We start from the raw sequence: 19,749 nt of genomic DNA on the forward strand, positions 1-19,749 counted from the left end.
GAGGCACCAGCTGCAGAGAGAGAGAGAAGTCTCAGAGAGGAACCGTCTGACATTCGAGGCCAAGGTGCCGATAATATTTTAGTCCGAGCTCGAATCGGAGGGATGAAGAAGGACGTCTCCCTCCGTCGACGCAAGCTCACGGCGGATGACAGCGGAATCCCCGACGACCGGCATGGCGGCGAGGTTCTCCGCGGATAGGAGATGCAGACGGGGTTCGATTCTTCACGACTGGGGAGGGGTTTAATTCCTTCTGGGAATATCCGAAGGAGTAGAGTAGCTCCGTCGCGCCATCGCGACGGAGGTTCAAAGACGGTGAATGGCTGTCCGGCGGTGGTGATTGACGCCGTGTCAGGGATCGAAGGTTAGGGTTGAGAGTGAAGTTGGGGATTTTTGCTGGATTGTGAAATGAGAGTCGATGGTGGAGAGGGAGTATAACTCCAGATTGGGCCAGCCCTTTTGGGCTATAGTAATATGAGTTGGGCCAGTGCCCATTTTATTTAAGTTGGGCTACTAGAAATTTTTAGACATTTGGGCCTTTCCTTTAAATTAATTTGGGCCAAGGAGTTCAAAAAAAAGGAAAGGAAGAGAAAGAGTTGAGCTCTTTTATTTAAATTATTTGGGGCCACGTTTTTTGACCTCTGCCCTCAATAAAAGTTAGACCATGGAATTTTAATTCAATTGGACCTCACCAATCCAATTATATTTTATACTTAATCCAAGAATAATTAAGTATTTAAATCCAAGAGGATTTAAATTTGAAAATGGACCTATGATAATTTAGGTCATAACGTAAGCCGCTAATTAAAGCAGCGAGGTTTGTTACAGACTCCCCTAATGTCATGCCACCATGAACGATGGATGGCCACATTAAAGATAAATATCGGGAATTTAACTAATACTCGAGAAGTTCGGCAAGACTCCGAATAAATTAAATCGTTGATTTAATTAATAGTAAAGAATTATGAATCCAGAAAGCAGAAAGTAAAATAATAAGCACACGCTTAGGCATGCATGCATGCAAGATAATTAACTGCTTAACGCCTAATTTAAGCATGTATTTGTTATAAAGGAACGTCGTCGTACGACAAGTAAAATCCAGTCAAGGAACGCTCGTTTGAGAGAATTTAAGCAAACGAGGTGGGCCTTTCTCTTCTTTCTTTTAAAGCGTGTTTTATGTGAAAACATGATTATTTGAATGAGTTGTCATGCCATGTTTTGTTTTATGATTGCCTATCTGTTGGCTATGCCAACCAATTAAATTGAATTCGGGTCTCAGTAGGTCAGTAAATCCTACTCGGACTAGTGCACACATATGGACCGTGAGCTAGCGCCAGGTTGGCCGGTCCAGGGGTCGTGAGCTAGCGCTAGGTTGGCCGGTCCAGTGATCGTGGAATGTGGCCTCATTCCCGATTCACGCAGTTTGATATGGCATATCATCAGAAGTTTAAAAGACTGCAGTCTATTTCAGAAAGAAATAACAGATTTTAGTGACCAGGACCTGTTTTCAGAAAAACCCCGCATTCACTCAGCTTGGCTGACAAATAAAAGAAAATAGTTTTCGGCATAAGCCCACTGAGTATATCAAGTACTCAGCCCTGCATATTGTTTTCCTTAATGTTCAGGTTGATCGGTCGAGGCAAAGGAGGTGTTGGGACAGAAGACTAAATCAGTAGAATGATAGCTGGTGTAGTATGTCTTCATACATATTACATCTGTCTTGGTACTCTTCCGTTGCATAAACTTAGACTTGTTTTTGTAAAGACAATGTCCCAGATTTCACTCTGATTCAGTACTATGTTATCCTTAGCACATTCAGACAATGTTTCCTTGAATTAAGTTATATTCATGATGAGTTGAGACAGCTTCACTAAGTTTTAGTCGCGATATAGCTACACCTTCTTTGACTAGGGAGATGTGGTCGTGACAGAGTGGTATCAGAGCACCTTGAATTAAGTTATATTTCATACTACTATTGCACTTTTCCCTAACGAGCTTGGCCTAGCTGATTTTTTCTGAATAGTTCATTTCAGTGTAATACCTTTAATGAACCTATGAGATCATTGATGTAATTCTGTTATTCCATATCCAGATTCCTTTGAAGCATGATCAATGTTCCTTCATTGCAATCGCCTACGTTTCTAAATATTCGCGGTTGATCATCTTAGGCGGTGGCATGTTTGAACCACTATCCTTGATGCTCAGATCCTTTCAGTTTAATTGGACAACAATACTGCCCTATTTGGCCGCTCACTATGGAAATTTACAGTAGTGAGAGTGTGAGTCGAGCGAGACAAGTGCGTATTAGAATGTAGAAACTAGTAAACAACTTGAGCAATTAGAGAGAATGAGCAGAGAATAGAGAAATGGAGATTGAGAGAAGGAAATCCTTGTTAACACAAGAATGGGGTGAGTAGAAATGAGGGGGAAGTGGGGTATTTATAGGAGTAAAATAGGAAGGAAAAAAAATTCAAATTTTGAATTCGACTCGAACCGGCGGTTTACCGCCTAAACCGGCGGTTCGGTCCATGGTTTTGCACCGAAAACCGCCGGTTTCTGACCGGTTTTGCTGGCCTACGCACTGCAGCCTATGCACTGCAGCCTATGCCCTACTTAGACTTATGTTATGTTCGCTTATACATGTAAATATGCAATAAACATCCATTAAATGTAAAACATAACAACATTATGACACAAATAATCTGTTGCATTCATTGGAAAATAATTATTAGAGTTTTACAGTATTCAATCACTCGAAAGGTGATTTCTAGTATACAAACCCTAACAAGCTTTTGAGGTGGGCTTTCTTTTAAATAAGGACGATGTCCTAAATATTTTATCGATGGGAATGAAACTATGTTTATCATGCCGTGCTTTGATTTTAACGTGCCTATCTGATGTGGCTTTTGCCATTATTATTTAAATCGAATTCGGGTCCTCGTAGGGTCGCAAACCCTACTTGGATTAGTGTACACCTATGGTAGATCGTGTGCTAGCGTATAGGTTGGCCGGTCTAGTGACTTGGTTTGTGGCCACATTCCATGTCATGTATGTGCAGATATGGTTAACGTCTATGGGAAAATGACTGATTAGTCGACTTTTTACAATGGAAATGATTTTGAGTGCCTCGGGCCTTTCTAAAGCTATACCCCGATGGTTACTTTTGGATGGCATGATAAATATTATTTTGATAACTTGTTTTCGGCATAAGTCCACTGAGTATTTTTATAGTACTCAGCCCTGCATGTGTTTTCCTTATGTGCACGTTGAGCGGCGACGAGCAAGTTGTGGTGTTGAGCTTTTAAAATTGAAGTATTATTTGGCTTTCTTTGAACTACGAGTGTCGTTGTGTCTCCACACATGACGCCACTCTTTTTCTTGAACGCTTCCGCTGAGACATTATTTTTACTCATCATTTATTTAGCTTTGATCCTAATTATTTGGATATTTGAAAACTTGATATATTTTGGATAATGTCAAACTCTTGTCTTTTTTTTAAAATATTAATTATTGGTCAAACTCTTTATTGAAACCCTAGTTTTCTACGTCTGTTTATTAAGTTCTTTTAATCACGATCGCCCGTATTTATTAACCCTAAAGGGCGGTCATGAATGTTTTAAATCTTGCAAGCCCAAGTTAAATGACGGCGGCCCGCATTGTTCATCGTTTTTAGTCGAGTTTTGTATCTAGAAAAAATCGTAGTATATGAATTATTGGTGGAACAGCAACTTCGTATTTGGAGAGGAAATGACGCATGCAACCCCAAATCTGCCGTCGCACATAGCTAATTTTTTTTTTTGTTTTCCTCATTTTCTCTTCAATTGCTGCGGTGAAATGGAGATCTTACCACCAGGGATTTCTTCAGCAGCCCAATTTTGTGAAGATGATGCAAACAATTTGAACTTGTAGTTTGAAGGATCATAGGGTTTTGCAATCATTGGGAGCTTTGTTGAACTTGAAGTTCCATACAAGGGGGGGTCTGAGGAGGATGGTTCGGAGGCGCCATCGGCCTCGGGTGATAGGTTGCCGGAGAGGAGGTCGAATTTAGAAGCTGAGGTTGTGAAGGAGGATACATGGCAGGAAAGGGAGTTACTATTGTGATTTGCAGAGGAAGAGAATGAGAAGAAGGGAGTGAAAGAGTAGGCTCAACCAGAGATGGCGATTTTTTTGTGTGGCTTCTTCAATACACGACATTGTAAACAGTGATCTTGAGCTACAAAAATCGAGGGTGGAGCTCAGGGAAGTTCAAATTGTTAATAAATAAATGAGGGGTGTTTCGTCAGTTCCCGTCATATTGGTTGGAGCCCCAAATCGTTTCCAAAATGGGCTAACTGAACGCCATTTTTATTATTTCAACTTTGTGGGCCATAATCACTCCAAATCTGCATCAACTTACATATCATGGCAAACTGAACGAGCCCTTTATAAACTTTGCCCTCCCAATGATAAAATTTAGAGTTCGATAAACAAAGCAAAAGATCATTGGTTGAGTATTGCAGAATCTTCACGTAGAGGAGTAGTAAGTCAGTTTGATTCTTTGGAGAATAAATAATTTAAACCATAAAGTTCATGATTTAGGATTTATACTTCCTATTTATGAATTAATTGCAGACCTGGCATGCAATCTGTAATTTATGCACGAATTGGATTAATCCAATGGTTACTTAAATCGATTATGTTATCTAAATTTATTTATTTTGCAAGTCTTCCGATGCAAATCCTAATACCTTGCAGGTAGCAAAGCTAAGTTGTGTAACTCAGGAAACTTTGCGAGGTAGAATGACCTAGTTGGGATTTTGTGATGTGTAATGTATATGACTCTCTGACTGTAGCATGACTCGACTTCCTTTCGACAATATCCTCACAATTACCGGTTGAAACCATATTGTGTATTTCTTGTAATGTTTTTTTTTCTCTTGATATCAAGAATATCGTTGAAGTATTCTTAATATAAAAAAATTTTCAAAATGAGATGGACCTTATTTTTTATTTTTAACTATTTTTTATTTTCATTTTTTTCTCATGTTTTATTAATTTTCATGAAAACCCGTGTCATTTATTACCATAATTATTTTTGTGGACGAAATAGTAGTAATTGTACTCCCTCCGTCCGCAAAATGTTGTCCATGTTTGATTCGCCACGAGTTTTAAGAAATATGAAGAAAAGTGAGTGGAAAAAGTTAGTGGAAAGTAGGCCTCACATTTATATATTAGTTTTATAATAGAATGTGAAGGTAATGAGTTAGCGGAATGTGAGGTCCATTTACCAAAAATGAAATGTTAACTTTTATTTAATGCTAACTTGTATTAAAATATCAACTAAGTTTATTGGCATTTCAATGTCATTGTATTGAATTTTTAATACACTGTATTGATGAGCTAGCAACGTTAGCAAGTTAAGAGAATGAGCAACAGATCACACCTCATTAGTCAAATATGTTGGCTTATTTAATAACTCCAATACGATTAATATCCGAATTTATTTAATTCTTCAAGATATTAAAGTCAATTGCCAGATTAAGTTCATGCAAATAATTAAAGTTTGATTTAATTAATGCGAAAGAATGTCATAAAGCTGCCTAAGAAAAGATAGAGAAATAAAAATGAACATGCATGCATTCTAATTAAGTTGAATATTTTATTGAGTCTAGTCAGCATGTTATTCTTATTTTACAGTACACATATTACTAAAGAAAAAAATACGAGACAATTATGTATGGACGGAGTGAGAAAATATTAATTATGTGGAGTGTGAGAGCATTTACTTAAACAAATAAATTGAACTATTTGCATACCCTTAGTCTTTCTCCTTCTATATTTATATCTCAATAAACTTTTTCTCCTTCGTCATCCTCACATGAATCCTACTAATTTGTTCTTATTAAAAGTAACATATTTTGAAAATATAAAATATGATATGAAGGGAAGTAATATGATCAAAAACATGCTGAATTGTATTTATATACAGTTTAAAGTTTTTTGTCGTATACTTCAATTATTGTTATACATATTTATCAATAGTAGTATGAAATATTATAATAAAATTATTCCCAATCAAAAATAAATAATGAAAAATTAAAACCAATTAAAATCTTATGCATCACATCTGATAGGTATAATATTTTAATTCAGATTTCAGATATATGATCAAAAATATGTATTTCTGTAGTTAATATATTAGCAAAATTATTAAATACTATAGTTGAATTATTATAATTCACATGCATTAATATTAAACATAATTTTATATGATATTAGATATTGTATTATTAGAGGTTTCCATTATAATAATAAACTAATTTCTACTTTAGAACGCATAACTTTTCAGTTTTGTATTATTATCAACACTAAGACAATAGATTATGCTTAACTTTTCCATCTCCAATAGTATTGGTAATGAATAATACCCCCTCCATCCCATTTTATAAGTGAGCAGTCTCTTTCAGCCGTTGTTTTGCGAAAATGATAATAAATAGTTAAAATTAAGTGAAAGTAAAGTAAGAGAGAATAATATCGGTGAAATTTACGTCGCATTCCATGGCCTCCCAGCAGTGCAGCGTACGGTGAACCATTTCCTGCGGCTGCTGGCGAGAGGCAGACACGATTTTAAAGCTTATAAAGGTAAATTTTCTCATTTCTTCTTCTCCCACACTCAAATTCATTCCTTGCACACGACCTCCACACTATATATTCACCAATTCTCTCCTAAATTCAGACCCCCACACTCTTGTTCTCGCATTACAATCTTTATTTCAAGTTTTCAACGTTTGAATCTCCAAAACATGGATGTTCTTTCAATTTCTAAGCTTTTGGTTTGAATTCTTCGGTAGGAATTGCCTTAATTGTTGAGATTTTCAGTTAGAAAACATGATTTATGATTAGGGATGAGTTTGACATTGATCTCACATGTTTTCCAAGATATAAATTTTGAATTTTGTTGAAGATAGTGAATAGTGTTGAATGTTGGATTTTGAATTTTGGTGAATACCCCTATTGTTCTTCATTATTTATCTGCACAATCACGTTGATAGCATTCCTAGGCTATTATTACTTCCATGAATTGTATTGTTGATTGATTACTAGAGATTGTTGGTTTTTGTTGATTATTGTTGATACATCTGTAATATCCGAAAAAAAAAAATATTTTGAATATTGTTTTTATTAAGGGATGTTTCTTTTTGTGAATATCTTGTTGTGGATATGATTTTATTTACCTAAGCAACATGTAATTGAAATAATTAATTAAGCTATGAATTAAAATCCTAATTAACAAATTAAACCTCTCTCTCCCTATTTTCGAAACCCCTCCCCTTCACCCCACTATTTTCTCAACCTCCCCACTCCCACATAACCGATACATTATCTCCTTTCCAATCACTCATCGGTTTCTCTCATCTCCCTCTCGCTTTTGTTCTCAACACCGGTAAGGTCTCTCTCTCTCTTCCTCCCTCTCGGTTCTCACCTTTCCCCCACTCACTCCCTCTCATTGATTTCTTGAATTCATCAAGGTATCACACTCTCGCGTACCGATTTGGAGTCGGAGTAGGGAAGGCTTTCGAACTACATTTGAACTCTTCGAGAAGGTAGTCCAAAACCCTATTTCCATACCCGAACCACATGCATTTAGGACGTTTTGAATGTTTTAAATGCTGAATAGGTTTTGTGATCATGTGTTTATGTTGAGTATGTTTTCGGTGGTGACTGACAGTGGGTTCCGACCCCTTTTTGACTGATCAAACGATCTCCTTTTGGTACGAAATTTTAACTGTGTAAACTTGGGTGTGTCTTCTGTGTGGTGTGTAAATTTCAGCTTCATTGGACGTCGGATGATTTTATAATGATTTTTGTAAGTAAACTGCGTAGTTCTGCGAGATGTACGTTTCTGGGTGATGTGTTTTTGTGCAATGGGTGTGAATCTGGGTGTTTTGATATTATGATGTATGTGGGTGTGTTTGGCCAAGGGATGGCTCGGAGGAATCAGCGTTTGGTTCGAGTGTTTTGTGTGTGTTGGCCGAGAGTTTTAGGGTTTGGCCTAGGGTGGTGTTGTGGAGAGTTTTGGAGGGTTGATCTCATGTTTTCGGGTGTGTTTTGGGATGTAGAATGTGTGTTGTGAATGTCGTATAAGGTTTGAGAATCGTTGGTTGGGGGAAAACTGGTGTGCACTTGATCGGGCCAGCGGCCGAGACGCCGAGCCAGATGCCGAGCCAGATGCCGAGACAGGTGCCGAGCCAGTGCCGAGAGAGGTGCCGAGACGGGCGCCGAGCCAGATGCCGAGCCAGATGCCGAGACAGGTGCCGAGCCAGTGCCGAGAGAGGTGCCGAGACGGGTGCCGAGCCAGGGCCGAGCCAGACGCCGAGACATGTGCCGAGCCAGGCGGCCGAGACGGTCGGCCGAGGTGCCGAGCCAGGCGGCCGAGCCAGGCGGCCGAGACGGTCGGCCGAGGTGCCGAGCCAGGCCGAGACACCGAGCCTTTTCCGAACCTTTTCCGAGCCAAGTGAGCCGTTTGCACAAGGAGGGTATACCGGGAGTACGAGTGTTTCGGGTGTGTGTCGTGTGCGCGTCGTGGGTGCGTGGTATGCGTGTCGGGTGCGTGCGTGGTGTGTTTCGGACGTGTGATTCTGTGTGCTTGACTTATAGGATGTTGTTAAGTGTGTGTATGTGTAACGTGCTAGATATTGAAGTCATCCACGTAGAAAACATGCATTGTTGACTAAGTCTCGTCTTCCCTGAGTCTAATCATGATTCTCATTTATCTTTCAAAAAGGGTGAACTTTTGCGAGGCAATTGTGGTTGAAGAAGGAAACTGTTTAAAAGCTAAGCAATTGAGGTGGGCTTTTCTACCCTACTATTTTGTGGGTTATCTTTAATACGGACGCTGTTCCGGAAATGTTTATGGAGATGAACTGTTTGTCTTGCCAACTGTTTTGTTTTGAAACCTATCTGAAGTGGTTTACCATATATGTTTAATCGAATTCGGGTCTGTTGGGCTGCGAACCCTCAGGCTAGTGTACACGAGATCGGGAGCCATCTGAGAGCAAGTTGGCCGGTCTAGTTGACCTGGGGTGTGGCCACGCCCCTTGTCACCCGTTGGATCAGATAGTGTATGATGGTGGGAATAAGGGTGGCAATATCTGAAAATGACTGCGCAGTCGAATTTATGAAATATGTTTTAGTGTACTTGGGTTATTTTCTTTACACTTAAAACCCCAAGGTTACACTGTTATGGCATGACAAACTATGATTTTGGCGTGTGTCCACTGAGTGCAATAAGTACTCAGCCCTGCATGTTGTTTTCTTAATGTGCAGGTTGAGCGACGATGGGGATGACGGATGTTGAGCAATTAAAGTCAAAATTGTGTTTTTACTTTGCCTTTTGGATGGTGTCGTGTCGTCATACCCGGCATTATCTATCTCTTGGTCTGTTCCGCTGCTTTGTAATCCGATACAATGTTTTCATTTAAACTCTGTTTACTTTAACTTTAGAAATGTCGCTACCGTACATTGTTTTGAAGTGAACTTCCTCTAATTAAACGTTTTCGGGTCAAGTATTCTTGTTCTCTCCTTTCTTCCCCGCTTCTTTATTCCTCCCCTAGTCGCGGTCCACCGTACTTCCTATCCTTAGGAAATGCGGGCGTGACAGAGTGGTATCAGAGCCTAGGTTTTCTTTCTGCTCTGGATCCAAGAGTCTTTTTCTGTTTTGAGTAAGTTTTCAAAAGTGTTATTGGCTCAACATCCGACTCATCGCACTCAACCTGAAATGAGCTAATGAAAATTTTGAATTTTTGGAAAGTATATGGAAGTGGAGGAAATTGTGATTTTGGGTTTTGAAAATGATTTTTGGAAAGTTTAAGTAAATATTGATGCATGTGGAAGGGTACAAAGTGATGTGAAAAGTTGGAAATTATGAGAGTTATGAACTGTTATTGTGTGTTGAATTTATATGAAAGCATGTGGCTGATGTGTGATGCTATGATGACGTGAATGTTGATGTGAGCTTTTACGTGTGAATGTGTTGGCCTTTTGAATGATTGAACTTAGACGTGAGAGGTTTCACTAGTGCTTCTTGGACCTATAGTAGATAAGGACTTATGGCCTTTGAACACCAGCGGGCTTGGAATTAGAACAGCGATACGTCTGCATACACATATCTCTCTCTTCTTCGGTTATGCACCCTGTTTTTTATATGCGAGGCGATTGTTTCTGTTTTTCTATAGATGGCGCGTATGTTCCGAACCCCGCGACGGAGTGATCGTGATAGACTTAGGGCACAGAGGGTGCTCAGAGAGTATAGAGTGTATCGAAGGAAGGATCACATACCGTTGATTGAGTTCGTAGCGCACTTCGACACCCTCTGGAGGGCAGCTCAGGAGTTCGGAGTGACAGAGCTTGACGGCATTGAGAAGCTAATAGAATTGCTCCCTGACAGCTGGAAGGAGTGGGCTGAAAGAACGGCGAGGAGGTACACGTGGCATGAGCCCGTTACCGATGACATGGTGGGCGACATGGCTGGCTTTCGGAAGGCCGTGTATTGTGCACTGGTAGACTCTCGAGAGGAGCAGCCCCCACAGGATGTGCAAGAGAGGATCGTGTATCAGGACAAGTACGTGAGTATGTACGAGGGTGAGCAAGGGTTTGAAGATAACTATGAGGAGGAAACCGAAGAGGATCCCGAGGAGGAACCCGAGGTGGCTCCGCAAGGGAATTCCGAGGAGGACGATGACGAAGATCCGGAGGAAGGGCCTATGGATGAAGATGATCGAGTCGTAGTCTAGAAATAAAATAGTTCGATGTCTTTTTAGTTTTTGCTTTTAGTGTGAACTGCTCTTGTGAAACAACGTTTAACCTTCTTTCTTTTAATGAGGATTTGGATTTGATTTATATCCTATGTGTTGTATCTTGAACCACACGAAGTTTTTTTTTTGAGAAATTTTTGAGAAGGTGGTAATTGTGGATGATATTTGTAGTAACACTTCATGGATATTGAATCAGAATGCCGCCAAGACGTGGACGCCACCCACGACAAGGACCCAACGCTGAGGCACCACCTCCACCACCACCTCCACCACCACCTCCACCCCCGCCTCAGCAAGAAAGATTCATAGTTACGTTCTCCAGGCAGAATCCCCCTAAATTCGATGGACAGGGAGATCCCTCAAAAGCCGAAGAGTGGATACGCGGCCTCGAGCGTATTTTCAGGGTCATGGAGTGCACAGATAGGGAGCGCATTGCTTGCGCCACCTTTCAACTATCAGGTGATGCCGATTACTGGTGGGAGACTCGGCAAAGAACTATGAATCCTGCACGCTTGGAAGCGTTAACATGGGAGGAGTTTAAAATGGAGATTGATAACAAGTATGTCCCAAAGACGTACAGACGGGCCAAGGTGGTAGAATTCCACACGCTGAGCCAAGGCCGAATGACTGTAACTGAGTACGACCGAGCCCTCGCACAGATGGCACGATATGCGCCCGAGTTGATGGACACCGACGAGAAATGGGCGGTGAAGTTCCGGGCCGGGCTCAAGGATGAGATAAAGGCCGCATTGGCCTGTCGAGGAGAACTCTCCTACTCGGAGATCTTGACTTGTGCACTGGACGTGGAAGATGCACTCCCTAAACCAAAAGTGGTGGCGACAACAAACGCGACACCCCTACAAGCTCAGTCAGGTCATCAAGAGAAGAGGAGGTGGGATGGTGATCACACTCAGTATGGTGGCAAGAGGCCACAACACATGAAGAACCCACCCTACAATGGCGGGAGACAGAATACCTATCACCCGAGGGCAAGCTTTCCGCCGAGGAACCCTCAATGTGGAAGATGCTTCAAGTACCACACCGGAGAGTGTCGAGACCCTAGATGCTTCAGCTGTGGTGGAAGTGGCCATTACTTCCGAAGTTGCCCAAATAAGAACATGGGAACGGGGACGAGACAGAACCAGTTAGGCTTCCGTCCACCATCCCAGGCACTACCTGCACCTCAACCGCCACAACGCCGCCAAGGACTGCCGTCGCAAGCAAGAGCCTACGCCTTGAAGGGGAAGCAGCCGGCAAACGGGAAAGAAACCTTTGGGCAAGGAAACTTGGCAGGTATGGGCACCCTTCTCAACATGCCTATAGTTGTCTTGTTTGATACGGGTGCATCGCATTCCTTTATATCAACTTCTTGTGTGGATACATTAGGATTACCTACTGTTAAGACCGAACCCACTATGAGTGTGACCTCACCGGTAGGCGGGACTATAGATATATCCCGATCTTGTGCGTGTGTGAACTTTGGAATAGGTGAACTCAGTTTGTTGGCTCATAATTTACAAGTAATGACGATGGGTAGCGTAGACATAATCTTGGGTATGGATTGGTTAGCGGAGAACCACGTTACCCTTCATTGTAGAGAAAGGGAAATTTCGTTTGAAACCCCAGGAAAAGAGCCGACGAGGTTTTACGGAATCTCAATGAACCGACGCAAGTCCATTGTCTCCGCGCTGCAAGCCACTACAATGATGAGGAAGGGATGTCCAGCGTACCTTGTTTATTTGAATGGGGAGGAGAAGAAAGACAGGAAGATAGAAGATGTGGCGATAGTGAGTGAATATCCCGTTGTCTTCCCCGATGCATTGCCGGGACCCCCACCCGACAGGCAAGTAGAATTCATGATCGATCTGGAGCCCGGATCGGCACCAATATCCAAGGCACCTTATAGGATGGCGCCAAAAGAGTTGGAGGAGCTTAAGGTGCAACTACAAAAGCTACTGGAATTGGGATTCATTAGACCTAGCGTGTCGCCATGGGGAGCACCAGTGTTGTTTGTGAAGAAGAAGGATGGAACGATGAGGATGTGCATCGACTATCGAGAGCTAAACAAACTGACGCTGAAGAACAAGTATCCACTACCAAGGATAGACGACTTGTTTGACCAACTTCGAGGGGCAGGAGTCTTCTCTAAGATGGACTTGAGGTCTGGGTACCATCAGCTGAGGGTTCGGCGAGAAGATGTACCCAAGACGACTTTTCGAACAAGATATGGTCACTATGAGTTCGTTGTGATGCCTTTTGGACTGACGAACGCCCCGGCAGTGTTCATGGACCTTATGAACCGCGTGTTCCATCCATTTTTGGATCGGTTTGTCCTAGTTTTCATCGACGATGTGCTCATTTACTCAAAGAACGTGGAGGAGCACAAAGAGCACTTGAGAACCGTCCTAGCAACTCTAAGGGACGAGAAACTATATGCCAAGTTCAGTAAATGCGAGTTTTGGCTCAAGGAAGTGAACTTTCTTGGACATATAGTAACCTCAGATGGAATTCGTGTAGACCCGGCTAAGGTGGAAGCGGTGCAGGAATGGAAGTCGCCTTCTACACAAAATGAAATTCGAAGCTTCTTAGGACTGGCAGGCTATTATCGAAGATTCATTGAGGGATTCTCGAAGATAGCAAGGCCAATGACACAACAACTGAAAAAGGGTGTCAAGATGAATTGGACACCAGAATGTGAGGCGAGCTTTCAGTTGTTGAAGGAGAAATTGACCACCGCACCAATTCTAGTTGTGCCGGAGTCAGGGACTGACTATGCGGTGTATACGGATGCGTCGAAGGTGGGACTTGGATGTGTGCTTATGCAGAAGGGGAAAGTGATTGCATATGCATCGAGACAATTGAAGCCCCATGAGCTGAACTATCCGACACATGACTTAGAACTGGCAGCCGTGGTACATGCACTGAAGATCTGGAGACATCATCTCTATGGAGTCCGTTGTGAGATATACACGGACCATAAGAGTCTAAAGTACTTCTTTGAGCAAAAGGAGTTGAACATGCGCCAACGTAGGTGGCTCGAGTTGGTGAAGGACTACGATTGTGGTATAAATTACCATCCGGGAAAAGCAAACGTAGTGGCCGATGCTCTTAGTAGGAAGTCGCAATCTCAGCTGGCCACCTTTCTTACTATCGAGGAGAGTTTAATCCAAGAGTTCAGTAAGATGCGGTTGGAAGTAGTGAGAATGCCCGAGACTGTGGAATGAATAATAGCCACGTTGGTGATGGAACCCGACTTAAGAGCCAGAATTGTGGAAGCTCAACGGCGGGATACGTTACTAGAAAAGATTCACTCAGAAGTGAGGGCGGGTGAACTCGGAAACTTTCACGAGGCAGCGGATAATGGTCTCACATACAAGGGAAGGTTGTGTGTGCCTAAGGATGAAGGCCTGAGGATCGAAATCATGAGAGAAGCACATGAAACCCCATACGCTGCACACCCAGGAAGCACCAAGATGTATCAAGACTTGAAGAGGCAATTTTGGTGGAACGGTATGAAAAAGCATGTTGCAGCTTTTGTGGAGAGATGCCTAGCATGTCAACAAGTAAAGGCGCTACACCAACGGCCCTATGGGAGATTGCAACCCCTTGAGATTCCAGAATGGAAGTGGGAACATATTGCAATGGACTTTGTGACAGGACTGCCAAAATCCCAGCGAGGAAACACTGTGATTTGGGTGATTATAGATCGCCTCACCAAATCTGCTCATTTTGTACCGGTTCGTGCTACCTATGGATCCAACCAGTTGGCTAAGATATATGTGCGGGAGATTATACGCTTGCATGGAGTACCAGCGACAATTACATCCGATCGCGATGCTAAATTTACTTCTAGATTTTGGACGAGCCTGCAGCGCGAGTTGGGGACTAAGTTGAATTTTAGTACTGCCTTCCACCCACAAACCGATGGGCAGTCAGAGAGAACGATTCAAGCCTTAGAGGATATGCTGCGAGCCGTGGTGCTAGATCGAGGTTGGGGTTGGGAAGAAGTGTTGCCATTGGTTGAGTTCGCGTACAATAATAGTTACCAAGCGACTATCAAGATGGCTCCATATGAGGCATTGTATGGAAAGAAGTGTAGATCGCCACTTTATTGGGATGAAGTGGGTGAGAGAAGAATTCTCGGACCAGACTCTGTAGAAGAGATGATAGAGATTGTTCGACAAATCCGTGGGAGGATCAAGGAGGCGCAGGATCGACAGAAATCATACGCCGATGCTCGGAGGACCGATCTACAATTCGAATCTGGAGAGAAAGTTTTTCTGAAAGTTGCCCCTTCTAAAGGAATAACTCGATTTGGAGTGAAAGGAAAGCTGAGACCCCGATTTATCGGACCGTATGAGATTTTGGATAGAGTCGGCGCGGTAGCATACAGATTGGCCCTACCACCAAGCTTTGGGAAGGTGCACAATGTCTTCCATGTGTCACAATTGAGGAAGTATGTGTTTGACCCCGCACACATAGTTCACCAAGAAGAGATGATGGTCCTAAATCCCGATCTAAGTTATGAGGAGAAGCCCGAGGCCATTTTGGATCGAAGGGTGCAAGAATTGAGGAATAAGTCAATTGTTTCGGTGAAAGTACGATGGAGGAATCATGGAGTCGAAGAAGCAACATGGGAATTAGAAGATAAGATGAGAGAGAAGTTTCCAGAGCTGTTTGAGTGATCTAGGCAAATTTCGGGACGAAATTTTTTTTAAGGTGGGAGGAATGTAATATCCGAAAAAAAAATATTTTGAATATTGTTTTTATTAAGGGATGTTTCTTTTTGTGAATATCTTGTTGTGGATATGATTTTATTTACCTAAGCAACATGTAATTGAAATAATTAATTAAGCTATGAATTAAAATCCTAATTAACAAATTAAACCTCTCTCTCCCTATTTTCGAAACCCCTCCCCCTCACCCCACTATTTTCTCAACCTCCCCACTCCCACATAACCGATACATTATCTCCTTTCCAATCACTCATCGGTTTCTCTCATCTCCCTCTCGCTTTTGTTCTCAACACCGGTAAGGTCTCTCTCTCTCTTCCTCCCTCTCGGTTCTCACCTTTCCCCCACTCACTCCCTCTGATTGATTTCTTGAATTCATCAAGGTATCACACTCTCGCGTACCGATTTGGAGTCGGAGTAGGGAAGGCTTTCGAACTACATTTGAACTCTTCGAGAAGGTAGTCCAAAACCCTATTTCCATACCCGAACCACATGCATTTAGGACGTTTTGAATGTTTTAAATGCTGAATAGGTTTTGTGATCATGTGTTTATGTTGAGTATGTTTTCGGTGGTGACTGACAGTGGGTTCCGACCCCTTTTTGACTGATCAAACGATCTCCTTTTGGTACGAAATTTTAACTGTGTAAACTTGGGTGTGTCTTCTGTGTGGTGTGTAAATTTCAGCTTCATTGGACGTCGGATGATTTTATAATGATTTTTGTAAGTAAACTGCGCAGTTCTGTGAGATGTACGTTTCTGGGTGATGTGTTTTTGTGCAATGGGTGTGAATCTGGGTGTTTTGATATTATGATGTATGTGGGTGTGTTTGGCCAAGGGATGGCTCGGAGGAATCAGCGTTTGGTTCGAGTGTTTTGTGTGTGTTGGCCGAGAGTTTTAGGGTTTGGCCTAGGGTGGTGTTGTGGAGAGTTTTGGAGGGTTGATCTCATGTTTTTGGGTGTGTTTTGGGATGTAGAATGTGTGTTGTGAATGTCGTATAAGGTTTGAGAATCGTTGGTTGGGGGAAAACTGGTGTGCACTTGATCGGGCCAGCGGCCGAGACGCCGAGCCAGATGCCGAGCCAGATGCCGAGACAGGTGCCGAGCCAGTGCCGAGAGAGGTGCCGAGACGGGCGCCGAGCCAGATGCCGAGCCAAATGCCGAGACAGGTGCCGAGCCAGTGCCGAGAGAGGTGCCGAGACGGGTGCCGAGCCAGGGCCGAGCCAGACGCCGAGACATGTGCCGAGCCAGGCGGCCGAGACGGTCGGCCGAGGTGCCGAGCCAGGCGGCCGAGACGGTCGGCCGAGGTGCCGAGCCAGGCCGAGACACCGAGCCTTTTCCGAACCTTTTCCGAGCCAAGTGAGCCGTTTGCACAAGGAGGGTATACCGGGAGTACGAGTGTTTCGGGTGTGTGTCGTGTGCGCGTCGTGGGTGCGTGGTATGCGTGTCGGGTGCGTGCGTGGTGTGTTTCGGACGTGTGATTCTGTGTGCTTGACTTATAGGATGTTGCTAAGTGTGTGTATGTGTAACGTGCTAGATATTGAAGTCATCCACGTAGAAAACATGCATTGTTGACTAAGTCTCGTCTTCCCTGAGTCTAATCATGATTCTCATTTATCTTTCAAAAAGGGTGAACTTTTGCGAGGCAATTGTGGTTGAAGAAGGAAACTGTTTAAAAGCTAAGCAATTGAGGTGGGCTTTTCTACCCTACTATTTTGTGGGTTATCTTTAATACGGACGCTGTTCCGGAAATGTTTATGGAGATGAACTGTTTGTCTTGCCAACTGTTTTGTTTTGAAACCTATCTGAAGTGGTTTACCACATATGTTTAATCGAATTCGGGTCTGTTGGGCTGCGAACCCTCAGGCTAGTGTACACGAGATCGGGAGCCATCTGAGAGCAAGTTGGCCGGTCTAGTTGACCTGGGGTGTGGCCACGCCCCTTGTCACCCGTTGGATCAGATAGTGTATGATGGTGGGAATAAGGGTGGCAATATCTGAAAATGACTGCGCAGTCGAATTTATGAAATATGTTTTAGTGTACTTGGGTTATTTTCTTTACACTTAAAACCCCAAGGTTACACTGTTATGGCATGACAAACTATGATTTTGGCGTGTGTCCACTGAGTGCAATAAGTACTCAGCCCTGCATGTTGTTTTCTTAATGTGCAGGTTGAGCGACGATGGGGATGACGGATGTTGAGCAATTAAAGTCAAAATTGTGTTTTTACTTTGCCTTTTGGATGGTGTCGTGTCGTCATACTCGGCATTATCTATCTCTTGGTCTGTTCCGCTGCTTTGTAATCCGATACAATGTTTTCATTTAAACTCTGTTTACTTTAACTTTAGAAATGTCGCTACCGTACATTGTTTTGAAGTGAACTTCCTCTAATTAAACGTTTTCGGGTCAAGTATTCTTGTTCTCCCCTTTCTTCCCCGCTTCTTTATTCCTCCCCTAGTCGCGGTCCACCGTACTTCCTATCCTTAGTAAATGCGGGCGTGACAACATCTCTTTGCATGGGGATAGACATATGAATAGGGGATGGTTTTTCAACCTAATTTGTTATGTTCTTGATTGATTATGTGTTGGGTAAACATACACAAAATACATACACAAAATACATACACTATAAACACATTGCACATGCCACCGATACTAACACAAAATACACACACTTCACACACAAACACAAAATACACAATTTATAATCTATACAAGAAATACACACACAGCACAAATACATTTCATACTACACACAAAATATACACACCACACACTACATAGACTACACATACTACATACACTATGCACAAAATACAAATATTACGTACACTACAGTAACCACAAACATTGCAAACGCATTGCATGTGTGCAGTGTGTATTTTGTGTGTGTAGTGCGTGCAGAAATACAAAAACACACTATACACACTACACACCACATAATAAATACACACATTAACACATACTCAAAATACTCAAACTGCATGAAAATACACACTCTACATACATTGGACACAATGCACACTATATTCAAAATGCGATATTGTGCTAAACACCGAATAAAAATATAATACACACACTGCACACAACAGAAAACACATACACTACACACATTACGCACACTATAAACAAATGCATGCACTATACACAAAATACACGCATTCCACACACGTACATATACACAAAATACACATTGCCCACAATATGCTAATACACATTTCACATAAGTACATACTCCCTCCGTCTCACTCAAGATGTCCACAAACGACAGATACTATACACCACACACTAAATACACACACTATACACATAATATACAATACACACCGCATACACACACTATACACAAGATACATACACTAAATGTACGCATGCTACACAAATTACACATACTAAACACGGTACACAAAAAATAACACTTTGCGCACATTGTATAAACACTGCCCACACACTATGCATACTAAACACGCTACACAAAAAATAACACACTTTACACACATCATATAAACAAAATACATTCACACTTTACATACAAATATTAAATACAAATAAGTAAATACATACATACATTGCACACACTACAACAAATACTAAAAAAATACATACATAAATATACACACACTACATATACTAACACAAAATACACTATTTATATACTACACAATAAATGTACACAATTTATACAGACTTGGCACAAACTACAAACATTAAACACTGTATAAATAGAATACATAAACATAATATAAATAAAATACACTACACATTAAACGAAGTGATAATACTACACATTATATACAAAATACACACTTGTACACAATTCCAAAAATAAACATACCAAACACAATGCAAAAAAATAACACACTTTACGCACACAATATAGGCAAAATACACACGCTGCCCACACAAAATACACAATACACACCCTGCACTACACACACTATACACACCACACATACACTACTAACACTACACAATACACACTTTAAGCACATACATATAAAACAATAACAAAATACACAATACACACACTACACTACACTACACACACTATACACAACATACATACACTACCAACACTACACAAATACACACTTTAAGTACATACAGATAAAACAAACACTACACTGTACATCAAATACTAAATACAAATATTATAAGCATACTATTCATAAGGGGCACATACTACAAACATTACCCACGCTATAAATAAAATATACAAAACACATACA

This window comes from Salvia splendens, chromosome 16 (assembly GCF_004379255.2).
Source record: "Salvia splendens isolate huo1 chromosome 16, SspV2, whole genome shotgun sequence".
Taxonomy (NCBI): domain Eukaryota; kingdom Viridiplantae; phylum Streptophyta; class Magnoliopsida; order Lamiales; family Lamiaceae; genus Salvia; species Salvia splendens.